The following is a 14,120-nucleotide window of genomic DNA, read 5'->3' as shown; positions in this document are numbered from 1 at the left end:
GGTATACAAGAATGTGCTGAAATCACTAATTATTAGGGAAATGCAAATCAAAATCACATTGAGGTACACCTCACATCTGCTAAGATGGCTATTGTCAAAAAGGCAGAAATAACAAGTATTGGTGAGAATATGGAGAAAAGGAAACCATTCTGCACTATTTGAGAGAATGTAAATTGGTTCAACCAGTAAGGAAAACAGTATCAGTTCAGTTCAGTCGCTCAGTTGTGTCCGACTCTTTGCGACCCCATGATTTGCAGCACACCAGGCCTCCCTGTCCATCACCAACTCCCGGAGTTCACTCAAACTCACGTCCATCGAGTCAGTGATGCCATCCAGCCATCTCATCCTCTGTCGTCCCCTTCTCCTCCTGCCCCCAATTCCTCCCAGCATCAGAGTCTTTTCCAATGAGTCAACTCTTCACATGACGTGGCCAAAGTACTGGAGTTTCAGCTTTAGCATCATTCCTTCCAAAGAAATCCCAGGACTGATCTCCTTTAGAATGGACTGGTTGGATCTCCTTGCAGTCCAACGGACTCTCAAGAGTCTTCTCCAACACCACAGTTCAAAATAGAGGTTCTTAAAAAAATTTAAATAGAAATATCTTATAATCTAGCAACTTCACTTCTGGTATTTATGTGGAGGAAACAAAAACACGAATTCAGAAAGATATATGCACCCCAGTATACATTGTGGAGAAGGCAATGGCACCCCACTCCAGTACTGTTGTCAAGAAAATCCCATGGATGGAGGAGCCTGGTAGGCTGCAGTCCACGGGGTCGCGAAGAGTCGGACACGACTGAGCGACTTCACTTTCACTTTCCACTTTCATGCATTGGAGAAGGAAATGGCAACCCACTCCAGTGTTCTTGCCTGGAGAATCCCATGGATGGAGAAGCCTGGTGGGCTGCAGTCCATGAGGTTGCACAGAGTCGGACATGACTGAAGCGACTTAGTAGTAGTAGTAGTAGTATACATTGTAGTATTATTCACAATAGCCAAGAATGAATAAAGACATTGTAGTATACACACACACACACACACACACTCACACATATGTAATTCAATCATAAAAAAAGGGAAGGAAATCTTGCCTTTTGTGACAACAAGGACAGACCTTAAGGGTATTATTCTAAGTAAATTTAGTCAGAGAAAGACAAATAGCATATGACCTCACTTGCAAATGAAATCTGAAACAGATAAAAAACAAAACTGAACTCACAGAGAATATATTGGTGGTTGATGGAGGTGGGGTGTGGGGAGTAAATAAAATGGGTGAAGGTTGTCAAATGTACAAACTTCCAGTTATAAAATCAATAAGTACTGTGCATGTAATGTAAAGCATAGTGACTATAGTTAATAACACTCTATTATGTATTTGAAAGTTCCTAAAAGAGTTGTTCTCATCACAAGAAAAATATCTGCAAAGTGATGGATTTTAATTATATTTATTGTGATGATCATTTCTCAACATGTGCAAATATCAAATTGGTATGTTATACACTTGAAACTAATATAATATTATACATTTTTTTTTATCTGGTAAAATATTATTCTCTTTTACTTGGGAAGTGAAGCCCAAGGTCATACAGTTGAAAAGCAGATTACACTCCTTCAAACATTTCAACCATCAAATATCTGTGCTTACTCTAAGCCAGGAAGAGCTAGGTAAATATTTCCTGTCCCACAGTAGGGAAGAAAGTGGCAGAGGTGTAGGACGTGACATTGTAGTACCTTAGAGTTTTTTTCTGATACAAACCAGCTTCTCCAAAAAGCTGTCCAGCTGGGTAATTTTGAACTTTCCTCAGGGAATCTCCTAGGGGTGCTCTCCAAATGTGACTGTTTGTGTATGGCCCTGGACTTTCTTGTACACCGGATATTCAGGAAAGCTGAAAAAGTCAAGATATAACAGGGATTCCCTGAGGGTACTGATGATGAGAGAACCATTTCTAGAAGAGACCATTGTTATTCTTGACAGCAGCCTTACAGGGAGCAGCAGAAGGCCTCTAGGAGTCAACACCAGTGAAACTTGAGGCCAGAAATAGCACTGCCATGTATATAAGTGAGAGTACTTTGGCTCTCATGGTGAGAAGTGCAGACTTTATTTCGTCAGTCTTCTCTGTTTCCAAATGTTGTAGGAAGGGGTGTGGTATTGGAGGCTCAGAAGATAACTTTAATAAATTAGTGTGTTCACATTTAAGTGATTTTTTTCACTCCATGATGTGGTATGCTGGGAGAGGGAACTGGATGAATAGAAAAATGAAAGTGGCAAAAGAAAACTGGAAAATCAGTTTTTCATTTTTTAATTTTATTATTATTATTATTTTGGTGGGTTTTGCCATACATTCACATGAATCAGCCATGGGTATACATGTGTTCCCCATCCTGAGCCTCCCTCTCACCTCCCGCCCCATCCCAACCTTCAGGGTCATCCAGTGCATCATCCCCTTGAGCACCCTGCCTCATGCATCGAACCTGGATTGGAGAAAAACAGTTTTTTAAAAGAAGCATTTATTTATTTTTGGCTGTGAGTCTAAGTTGCAGCATGCAGGATCTTCACTGTGTCACTCAGAGTCTTTAACTGTGGAGCACAAACTCTTTAGCTGTGGCATGTGGACTACATTTTGGGGTGCTCAGGCTTAGTTGCTCCATGGCATGTAGGATCTTTCCCAACCAGAGATCAAATCCGAGTTTCCTGCATTTGAAGGTGGCTTCTTAACCACTGGACCACCAAGAATGTCCCTGCTTTTTTTTTGTTTGTTTTTTTGTAATTGTTTTACCCCAACGTGAGGACAGCCTACCTACTATATCTCCTCCTTTGAAATCAATATATGGCATTGAGCTTCACAACATTATAGTATATCAGTGCAATTTATGAAAAGATGATAGAATGCCTTCTTTTTTAGGCAAGTCATGTCATTTTATTTACTCATTTTATATGACATTCTTCATGTTTTACCTTATTGAAAAGTGAAAGTGAAAGTGAAGTAGCTTAGTCGTGTCCAACTCTTTGCCTCCCCATGGACTGTAGCCTACCAGGCTCCTCCATACATGGGATTTTCAAAGCAAAAGTACTGGAGTGGGTTGCCATTTCCTCTTCAGGAGATCTTCCCAACCCAGGGATCCAACCCCGGTCTCCTGCATTGTAAGCAGACATTTTTACTGTCTGAGCCACCAGGGAGGCAATGAAATAACACTACCTTCCATGGAAACTCGACTGAATATGTTGCGAAGAATACTGGATATGAATTGGGAGATTAGTCATAGTCATTTGAATCTTAAAGGAGTGTAAAATATTTTTAAATTGTATTCATTTATTCATAAACCAGACATTTATTGAGAAGTTAGTCTGTATCAGTCATTTAGGCAGATAATGACCTAAGAAAAAATGTTTATGCCCTCAAAGAGCATATAGTTTATTAGAAAAGAATGTTTAAACAGTTTCAGAATAATAAAACCAACATTAAAATAAAAATACTGTACTGTACTAAACAGGTACCTCAATGAGAGAACACTCAATTCTTTCCTGGAGCAGAAGGACTCAGAAAAATTGTATAGGGATGACACATTACAACAAACAACTTAGAATGCCAATTAAAAAAAATAGTTTAAGTAAATGGGATTGTTCTTTAAAATATGAGAAATATAAATAAAACAGGTCTATAAACTATTTATGATTTAAATTATCCAACGTTTCTTCTAAATATTTAGAGAATGTCTAAATAATGGTAGAAGTGAAAGTATTAGTCTCTCAGTCATGTCTGACTCTTTGCAACCCCATGAACTGTATGTAGCCCACCACACTCCTCTGTCCATGGAATTCTCCAAGCAAGAATACTGGAATGGGTAGCCATTCCCTTCTCCAGCAAATCTTCCTGACCCAGGGATCAAAACTGAGTCTCTTGTATTGCAGGTAGATTCTTTACCATCTGAGCCACCAGGGAAGCCTAAATCACGGTACTAAATTAAACTGAATAAGAAAATGTGTTCAATTTGAAGGGCTAAAGTGTGCAAGTTCATAAGGTTTTAAAATTTTTAGGCATAAGGGAAAGCTGTTTCATAATGAAGGCAGATGAGCAAATGTTTATTGATTTTATTCCATTGACTTCTGATATTCCATCAATTTTGTTAACATATTAGCATTTAGTCCTATGTTGGCTCATTTAATCTTTCCTTTTAGTTGTTTAAAATTTTTTCCTCTTTTAGTTGTTTATAGAATTTTGAGTATGTTAAGTATTATTTTCTATATTTATCCTGTTTTAATTTTATAAAGATTTTTTTTATTTGGCTATGTAGACTAACATCATAAGCAGGTTTCAGAATTGCATTTTCTTAGATGACTTGGAGGCTTCCCTAGTGGCTCAGACAATAAAGAATTTGCCCACAGTGTGGGAGAACCCTGCAATGTGCGAGACACAAGTTCAATCCCTGGGTCGGGAAGATCTGGAGGAGGACATGTCAACCCACTTCAGTATTCTTGCCTGGAGAATCCCATGGACAGAGGACAGTCCATGGGGTCGCATAAAGTTGGACGGGACTGAGCAACTAACACCTGGGGGCTTCCCAGGTGGCACTAGCACCTGCCTGTGCAGGAGACATAAGCGATGTGGTTTCCACCCCTGTGTCTGGAAGATCCCCTGGAGGAAGACATGGCAACCCACTGCAGTATTCTTCTCTGCGAAATTGCATAGGCATAGGAGATAGAAAGGCTATGATCCACGGAGTCTCAAAGAGTCTGATGCAACTGAAGCGACTTAGCAGGCACAGGTAACTTGGATTGTATTCAATAACATGGATAGTATCTCTGCATTCTGTTTTCTTTATTTCAGTAGTCAGAAGTTTTACTTAATATCAAAATTTATTTAATATCAAAATATCAAAAATTGGAAATTGATGAATAGATTTCAAATTCCTTTATTTATTTTCTGTTTTATATTGTTGACACTGAAACGGGATACCCTGGTGGCTCAGACAGTAAAAAATATTCCTGCAATACAGAAGACCTGGGTTTGATCCCTGTGCTGGGAATATACCTGAAGAAGGAAATGGAAACCCACTCCAGTATTCTTGCCTTGAGAATTCCATGTACAGAGAAGCCTGGCAGGCTGTGGTCCATGGGGTCGCAGAGTACACATGATTAAGGGACTAACACTTTTATTTCAATAGACAAAACATTCTTATTAAATTTTACAGTTATCTGGAAGTGTAATATTCTAAAGTACTACCTTATTTATTAAATTAGGAAGTTTAATAGTGTATATTAATGATATTCAATAGATTTTAAGTAATAACTTGAATAGATATGTCCCATTTACTTTTAGGATTTCTTTTTTCACATTTGGATATATATGTATTGCATATGTATTTCCCTGGTGGTTCAGTGGTAAAGAATCTGTCTGCAGTGGTGGAGTTTCAGGAAACTTAAGTTCGATCCATGGGTGGGAAGATCCCCTGGAGGAGGATAAGGCAACCCAACCAGTATTCTTGCCTTGAAAATACCATGGACAGAGGAGCTGGTGGGCTACAGTCCATGGGGTTGCAAAGAACCAAACAGGACTGAGCACAATACACATGAGACATGTAGATATACAGATATAAATATATAGAGAGACATAGTGTTGATGGAAAATGGGATCTCTGGAAAAACTTTTTACTTTTTTTTTTTTAGTGAGAACAATTTGACTCATACACCATTGTTTGATTCAACCAAAAATTTTTCCAGAATTTTATCATATGCATTTATTTCAACAGGTCTCTAATTTGAAAAGTATACTGGAAAAAACAGAGTAAAAGATAAAATTTAGAAATCCTTGATTTAAAACAGAATGCATAATTTTGCAGTTCAATTCCCATTCTAATTCCATATGATGATAGTAAAACCTAATTAAGTTTAAAATCATATTCTACACCTCCATTTACCACATTTGGGTAACAATTGCACTGTTTACTCTACACTGCCCCAGAACTTCAGGAAATTCCCCCCCAGAAAGTCATTCAGAACTCACATGGTGCCAACTTAAAAAAAAAAGCTATTAAAAATTAATTTTTGTGTCTCATTAATTTTTAGATGTTACAGAAAAACATGTCACTTTTCCCACTGAAAAGAACTTGCAATGTGATTAGGGAAATAAGACTGAGAAGATCAATAAAGTCAAAAGGATTAGGTCCTAATCATTTTCATAGTTTTACTTGTACTTCTATATAACAAGAGCAAAATACTAATACCAAGTCACATACTACAAGTATTAAATACGCCTGTGAAGAGGTTGTGGAATTTACACTTTGGTCTTGCATTTCCAAAGACAGGGCGGTAATGTTCATCAGTGCATAGTTGGGAATCCTGTGTTTCTCAGAACTTCATCTGTCCTACAGACAAAACATGAGACACGAACTGTCTGAGATCATTTTCAAACTTGGATAAGTCATAGATCCAGTGACCATAAAACCCAGTGCAAGAATTACATACCTTGAGGACCAGTCAGTTGAGAAACCACTCACATAACCAAAAATCAGGAAGAACTTGATATGTCTTCATCACAGTGAAGGAGGATTGGAAGTCAGAGCCAAAGGGAAAGATTTATACGTTTGGTTTGTGGAAAAGTTTTCTAAATTTCATCACAAACTGTCCAATTTATCTTCTGGTATTTATGCTAAAAGTAAATAAAGTAAAGGAAGGCTTTGTTATAGTTTTTCATAAAAAAGACAGTGAAGAATTTTATAACCTCTGATTATGTAGAAATGCTATAAACCGTAAAAATGAGACGGGAAAGGAACAGAGAATGGAAGATACAATAAATGGTACAGTTTTCTCTTATGTTATAATAAGCAATCATTTTATAATCAAGAATCACAAAGAATTGTTAAAAGTATTAATGCAAGATATATATATATATTTATATATATATTTAAGGACATTAAATGATTTTATTAAATAAAGTAATATAGTTGAAGTCATGTAGGCATATTATAAGCATATACTCATATCTGGCTTACTTCTCCTTCTTGGTATGTACAAGGAGTACTGACTGCTTCCTAAGACTAGTTTTATGGTCAAAGGGATATCAGCAGAAATAACTGCTGTCACTTCTGGCTGACATGCTGAATTCCTATTGCTCCGTACTCCCCTCTCCTGCAGAGTGGACATGAAGCATTGTGATGAGAAGTAGGGGCCACAAGATCAAAGCAGCCTAGGATCCTGAGCTGCCATTTGAAGAATAGCTGCTCTGGAGGGAACTTTATGCATTTTGAGAATAACTGCACCAGAGGGTACCCAAGCTGTACGGTACTTTTTGCAAGAAATAAACTTTGTTGTGATAAGTCCCTGAAATGTTGTGTTCTTTTTACTCAGTATAATCTAGTCTTATCTGATTGACCCAAAATAAGTGGTTGGGACATAGTAAAAGAAGAAAGTGTAGATTTAGGTAACAAATATATTGTCTAAAGATTTAAATAACTAAGTATACTGCTAAAAGTAATACCTATGAAGAAAACCTCTGAAAAATGTATAAATTTTCAAAATTGTGAGGAAAAAGCCCCACAAATATGCATAAAAGAAAACAAACACTATTTATAGAGTGACACATTTTTAAAAAGTAGTGGGAAAAAATAAATTATATTTTAACCAAACATGTAAATCATTTAAATAAATATGAATGGGCTTAAATTAGCCATTTAAAGAAAAAAGTTTAATTAGAACCAAGGATAAACCTAGTAATATGCTGAATACAAAAATACAAAAATTACAAAATAACCCAGAAAAGCCAAATATAGAAAATATGGATGTAGCCTGGAGAAGGAAATGGCAACCGACTCCTGTATTCTTGCCTGAAAAATCCCACGGACAGAGAAGCCTGGAGGGCTACAGTCCATGGGGTCACAAAGTCGGACACGACTCAGCGACTAAACACATGGATCTAGCCAGCCCAAGAAAATGCAAAAAAAAGAAAAAAAAATGGGATTAGCAATATTGAATCAAAAACAGAAACACATTTTAATTGAAAACTCTTATTTTTTCCAATTAACTGAAACTAATAAAAATTTAAGACAATTAAATATGCTGACTATAAAATACTATTAATATACACATCATTTTTAAGTTCTGTACTCTAATAATAGAAAATATTCTTTTAAAAATTGCTACGAACTTCCAAATTTGGTCATATTTAGTGTCACAAAACACTTCAATAAACTTTGAAAAGTCAAATTATTGTATACTATATCCTCTGATTTAAGAGAGCACAAAACTATAAAAAGTACACTCTTGCATTGAAAAACAGTATGCATGTGTGTATATATACACATTTAAGGGCTTCCCAGGTGGCTCAATGGGGAAAGAATCTGCCTGCAATGCAGGAAACACAAGACTTGGGTTTGGAAGATCCCCTGGAGGAAGGGCATGGCAACTCCCTCCAGTATTCTTGCCTGGAGAATTCTCCTGTAAAGAAGAGCCTGGAGGGCTACAGTCCATGGGGTCACAAGGAGTAGGACACAACTGATGCAACTTAACACACATACACATATAAACATATATTTAACTTTATTAAGATGTATTTTAAAGAGCAAAAAATCAAACCATTTCAAGTGCACAATTCAATTTTTTTATTGGCAGTTTCAGTGATCACGTAAGTCAGTTTTAGTGTTTTTGCTGCTGCTGCTAAGTCGCTTCAGTTGTGTCTGACTCTCTGCGACCCCATAGACGGCCGCCCACCAGGCCTCCCCATCCCTGGGATTCTCCAGGCAAGAACACTGGAGTGGGTTGCCATTTCCTTCTCCAATGCATGAAAGGGAAAAGTCAAAGTGAAGTCGCTCTGTCGTGTCCGACTCTTCACGACCCCGTGGTCTGCAGCCTACCAGGCTCCTCCGTCCATGGGATTTTCCAGGCAAGAGTACTGGAGTGGGGTGCCATTGCCTTCATCATTAGTGTTTTTACATGTCCCCAAAGATTCCTCATGCTCATGTAAATTTCAACCCCTTTCCCACCCCTATTCCCACCTCTAGTCCCCGACATCCACTTATCTACTTTCTGTCTGTGTAAAGTTGCTTTTGTTGGACATTGTATGTAACTGGAACCATATAACATGTTGTGTCTCTTATGTCTAGATTCTCATACTTAGAATGAGGTATCCTGATATTAATCCATGAGACAGCATGGCCCAGAGTTTCTTCCTTTTTATTGCTGAGTACTATGCCTCTTGAGAAATTTGTATGCAGGACAGGAAGCAACAGTTAGAACTGGACATGGAGCAACAGACTGGTTCCAAATAGGAAAAGGAGTACGTCAAGGCTGTATATTGTCACCCTGCTTATTTAACTTATATGCAGGGTACATCATGAGAAACACTGGATTGGAAGAAACACAAGCTGGAATCAAGACTGCCAGGAGAAATATTAATAACCTCAGATATGCAGATGACACCACTCTTATACCAGAAAGTGAAGAGGAACTAAAAAGCCTCTTAATGAAAGTGAAAAAGCAGAGTGAAAAAGTTGGCTTAAAGCTCAACATTCATAAAATGAAGATCATGGCATCCGGTCCCATCACTTCATGGGAATAGATGAGGAAACAGTGGAAACAGTGTCTTTATTTTTGGGGGCTCCAAAATCACTGCAGATGGTGACTGCAGCCATGAAATTAAAAGACGCTTACTCCTTGGAAGGAAAGTTATGACCAACCTAGATAGCATATTCAAAAGCAGAGACATTACTTTGCCAACAAAGGTCCGTCTAGTCAAGGCTATGGTTTTTCCTGTGGTCATGTATGGATGTGAGAGTTGGACTGTAAAGAAGGCTGAGCACCAAAGAATTGATGCTTTTGAACTGTGATGTTGGAGAAGACTCTTGAGAGTCCCTTGGACTGCAAGGAGATCCAACTAGTCCATTCTGAAGGAGATCAGTCCTGGGATTTCTTTGGAAGGAATGATGCTAAAGCTGAAAGTCCAGTACTTTGGCTACCTCATGCGAAGAGTTGACTCATTGGAAAAGACTCTGATGCTGGGAGGGATTGGGGGCAAGAGGAGAAGGGGACGACAGAGGATGAGATGGCTGGATGGCATCACTGACTCGATGGACGTGAGTCTGAGTGAACTCTGGGAGTTGGTGATGGACAGGGAGGCCTGGCGTGCTGCGATTCATGGGGTCGGAAAGAGTCGGATACGACTGAGTGACTTAACTGAACTGATTCTACTGTATGGATATTCCACACTTTATTTATTCATTTATCAATTGATGGACATTTAGGTTATTTCCATTTTTTAGTTATTGTGAATAATGCTGCTGTGAATATTCATGTGCAAGTCTTTGTGTGGACATGTGTTTTTATATAACCTGGTTATAGACTTAAGTGTGTTAGACTCTACAGTAATTTATAAGAAACTTTCAAACTGCTTTCCAAAGTAGCTGTACCATCTCATTTTCTCCCATAAATTGTATGAAATTTCTCCACATTGTCACCACAGTTAGTTATTGTTAGTCTTATTTTGTGTAGCTGATCTAGTGGATATAAAATATTTCATGTGGTTTTAATTTATATTTCTCTAATTATGAACTTGTACTTATGAATTCTGACATGTTTTTTTCAAGGCCACCAAACGATTAGCTTAATCCTGACACTCTCTATGTGGACATAGCCTGAGATTGCACATGTAAAGGGTTAAGTAATACAAGACTGTCCCCCACCCCACTCAAATGCACAAATTTCAGAGAACGAACGCACGCCGGGTTGTTGCTTGTGCTTCTGACCAAACAGCTATAGATAAGAGGGTCCCGTAACTTTCTCCTTGTGATTTGTCATTCAGTTGTGTCACCCTCTTTATGACCCTTTGGACTGTAGCCCACCAGGCTCCTCTGTCCATGGACTTTTTAAGGCAAGAATACTGGAGTGGGTTGCCATTTCCTTCTCCAGGGGAACTTCCTAACCCAGAGATCGAATGCATACCTCCTGTGTCTCCTGATTTGCATGTAGGCATATTCTTTATTCACTCAGCCTTGGGTTCTGTTAAAATGTTACAGTAGTTCACAGGATTTAGAGAAACATTTTACATACGATTATTTTATAAAAGTATATAGCTTAGGACTTTGTGGGAGGAGTTTCATTGAAAGCTCTCAAAATCCTGTCCTTTTCAGGTGTCTGAGATGGGCTTCATTATATCGGTATGGTTGATTAGCAAGACCTTCTAGAACTAACATCTAATTAAGATGTCCTTTTCATCAGAGGAGACTGGAATGCAAAAGTAGGAGATCAAGACATACCTGGACTAACAGGCAAGTTTGGATTTGGAGTACAAAATGAAGCAGTGCAAAGACTAACAGAGCTTTGCCAAGAGAAAACACTGGTCATAGCAAACACGCTCTTCCAATAACACAAGAGATGACTCTACACATGGACGTCACCAGATGTTCAATACTAAAATCAGATTGATTATATTCTTTGCAGCTGATATATGGTCAGCAAAAATAGTGACTGTGGCCCAGATCATGAACTCCTTATTGCCAAATTTAGACTGAAACTGAAAAAAAGTAGGGAAAACCACTAGACCATTCAGGTGTGATTTAAATCAAATCCCTTATGATGATACAGTGGAAGTGACAAAGAGATTCAAGGGATTAGATCCGATAGTGTACCTGATGAACTATGGACTGAGGTTTATAACATTGTACAGGAGGCAGTGATCGAAACCATCCCCAAGAAATGCAAAAAGCAAAATGGTTATCTGAGGAGGTCTTACAAATAGCTGAGAAATGAAGAGAAGTGAAAGGCAAAAGAGAAAAGGAAAGATATGACCATCTGAATGCAGAGTTCCAAAGAAGGGCAAGGAGAGATAAGAAAGACTTCCTAAGTAATCATTGCAAAGAAATAGAGGAAAACAATAGAATGAGAAAGGATAGAGATCTCTTCTAGAAAATTAGAGATACCAAGGGAATAGTTCATGAAAAGATGGGCACAATAAAGGACAGAAACAGTATAGACCTAACAGAAGCATAAGATATTAAGAAGAGGTGGCAAGAATACACAGAAGAACCATACAAAACAGATCTTCAATTCAGTTCAGTTGTTCAGTCGTGTCCGACTTTTTGCAGCCCCCTGAATTGCAGCACGCCAGCCCTCCCTGTCCGTCACCAACTCCTGGAGTTCACTCAAACTCATGGCCATCGAGTCAGTGATGCCATCCAGCCATCTCATCCTCTGTCGTCCCCTTCTCCTCTTGCCCCCAATCCCTCCCAGCATCAGAGTCTTTTCCAATGAGTCAACTCTTCGCATGAGGTGGCCAAAGTACTGGACTTTCAGCTTTAGCATCATTCCTTCCAAAGAAATCCCAGGACTGATCTCCTTCAGAATGGACTGGTTGGATCTCCTTGCAGTCCAAGGGACTCTCAAGAGTCTTCTCCAACACCACAGTTCAAAAGCATCAATTCTTTGGTGCTCAGCCTTCTTTACAGTCCAACTCTCACATCCATACATGACCACAGGAAAAACCATAGCCTTGACTAGACGGACCTTTGTTGGCAAAGTAATGTCTCTGCTTTTGAATATGCTATCTAGGTTGGTCATAACTTTCCTTCCAAGGAGTAAGCGTCTTTTAATTTCATGGCTGCAGTCACCAACTGCAGTGATTTTGGAGCCCCCAAAAATAAAGTCTGACACTGTTTCCATTGTTTCCTCATCTATTCCCATGAAGTGATGGGACCAAATGCCATGATCTTCATTTTATGAATGTTGAGCTTTAAGCCAACTTTTTCACTCTGCTTTTTCATTTTCATTAAGAGGCTTTTTAGTTCCTCTTCACTTTCTGGGATAAGGGTGGTGTCATCTGCATATCTGAGGTTATTAACATTTCTCCTGGCAGTCTTGATTCCAGCTCGTGCTTCTTCCAGCCCAGTGTTTCTCATGATGTACTCTGCATATAAGTTAAATAAGCAAGGTGACAATATACAGCCTTGATGTACTCCTTTTCCTATTTGGAACCAGTCTGTTGTTCCATGTCCAGTTCTAACTGTTGCTTCCTGACCTGCATATAGGTTTTTCAAGAGGCAGGTCAAGTGGTCTGGTATTCCCATCTCTTTCAGAATTTTCCACAGTTTATTGTGATCCACGCAGTCAAAGGCTTTAAAAAAAAAAGATCTTAATTAAGATCTTTAAATGATCTTAATTAAGTTCATTAAAAAAGATATTAATGATCCGTTAATCATGATGGTGTGAACAGTCACCTAGAGCCAGACTACCTGGAATATGAAGTCAAGTGGGCCTTAGGAAGCATCACTACAAACAAAGGTACTGTAGATGAGGGAATGCAGCTGAGTTATTTCAAATCCTGAAAGATGATGCTGTGAAAATTCTGCACTCAATACAACAGCAAATTGGAAAACTCAGCAGTGGCCACAGGACTGGAAAAGGTCAATTTTCATTCCAATCACAAAAATAATGCCAAAGAATGTTCAAATTACTGCACAATTGCACTCATCTGATACACCAGCAAAATAATGCTCAAAATTTTCCAAGGTAGGCTTCAACAGTACATGAACTGAGAACTCTAGATGTTCAAGCTGCATTTAAAAAGGCAGAGGACCTATATTTTAAATTCCCATCATCTGTTGGATCATAGAAAAAGCAAGAAAGTTCCAGAAAAACATCCACTTCTGCTTCATTGACTATGCTAAAGCCTTTGAGTGTGTGAATATCAAGAAACTGTGGAAAATTCTTCAAGAGATGGGCATACCATACCACCTTACCTGCCTTCTAAGAAAATTGTATGCAGGTCAAGAAGCAACAGTTAGAACTGGACATGGAACAAAAGACAGGTTCCAAATTGGGAAAGGAGTATATCAAGGCTGTGTATTGTCACCCTGCTTATTTAACTTACATGCAGAGTACACTATGTGAAATGCTGGGCTGGATGAAGTACAAGTTGGAATCAAGATTGTCAGCAGAAATATCAATAACCTCAGATATTCAGATGACACCACCCTTATTGCAGAAAGTGAAGAGGAACTAAAGAACCTCTTGATGAAAGTTGAAAGAGGAGAGTGAAAATCTGGCTTAAAACTCAAGATTCAAAAAATGAAAATCATGGCTTCTGGTCCCATCACTTCATGGCAAATAGATGGGCAAACAATGGAAACAGTGACAG

Source organism: Bubalus bubalis, chromosome 15, assembly GCF_019923935.1.
Source record: "Bubalus bubalis isolate 160015118507 breed Murrah chromosome 15, NDDB_SH_1, whole genome shotgun sequence".
Classification (NCBI taxonomy): domain Eukaryota; kingdom Metazoa; phylum Chordata; class Mammalia; order Artiodactyla; family Bovidae; genus Bubalus; species Bubalus bubalis.
The sequence above is the reverse complement of the archived record's forward strand: the minus strand, read 5'-3'. Positions refer to the sequence as shown.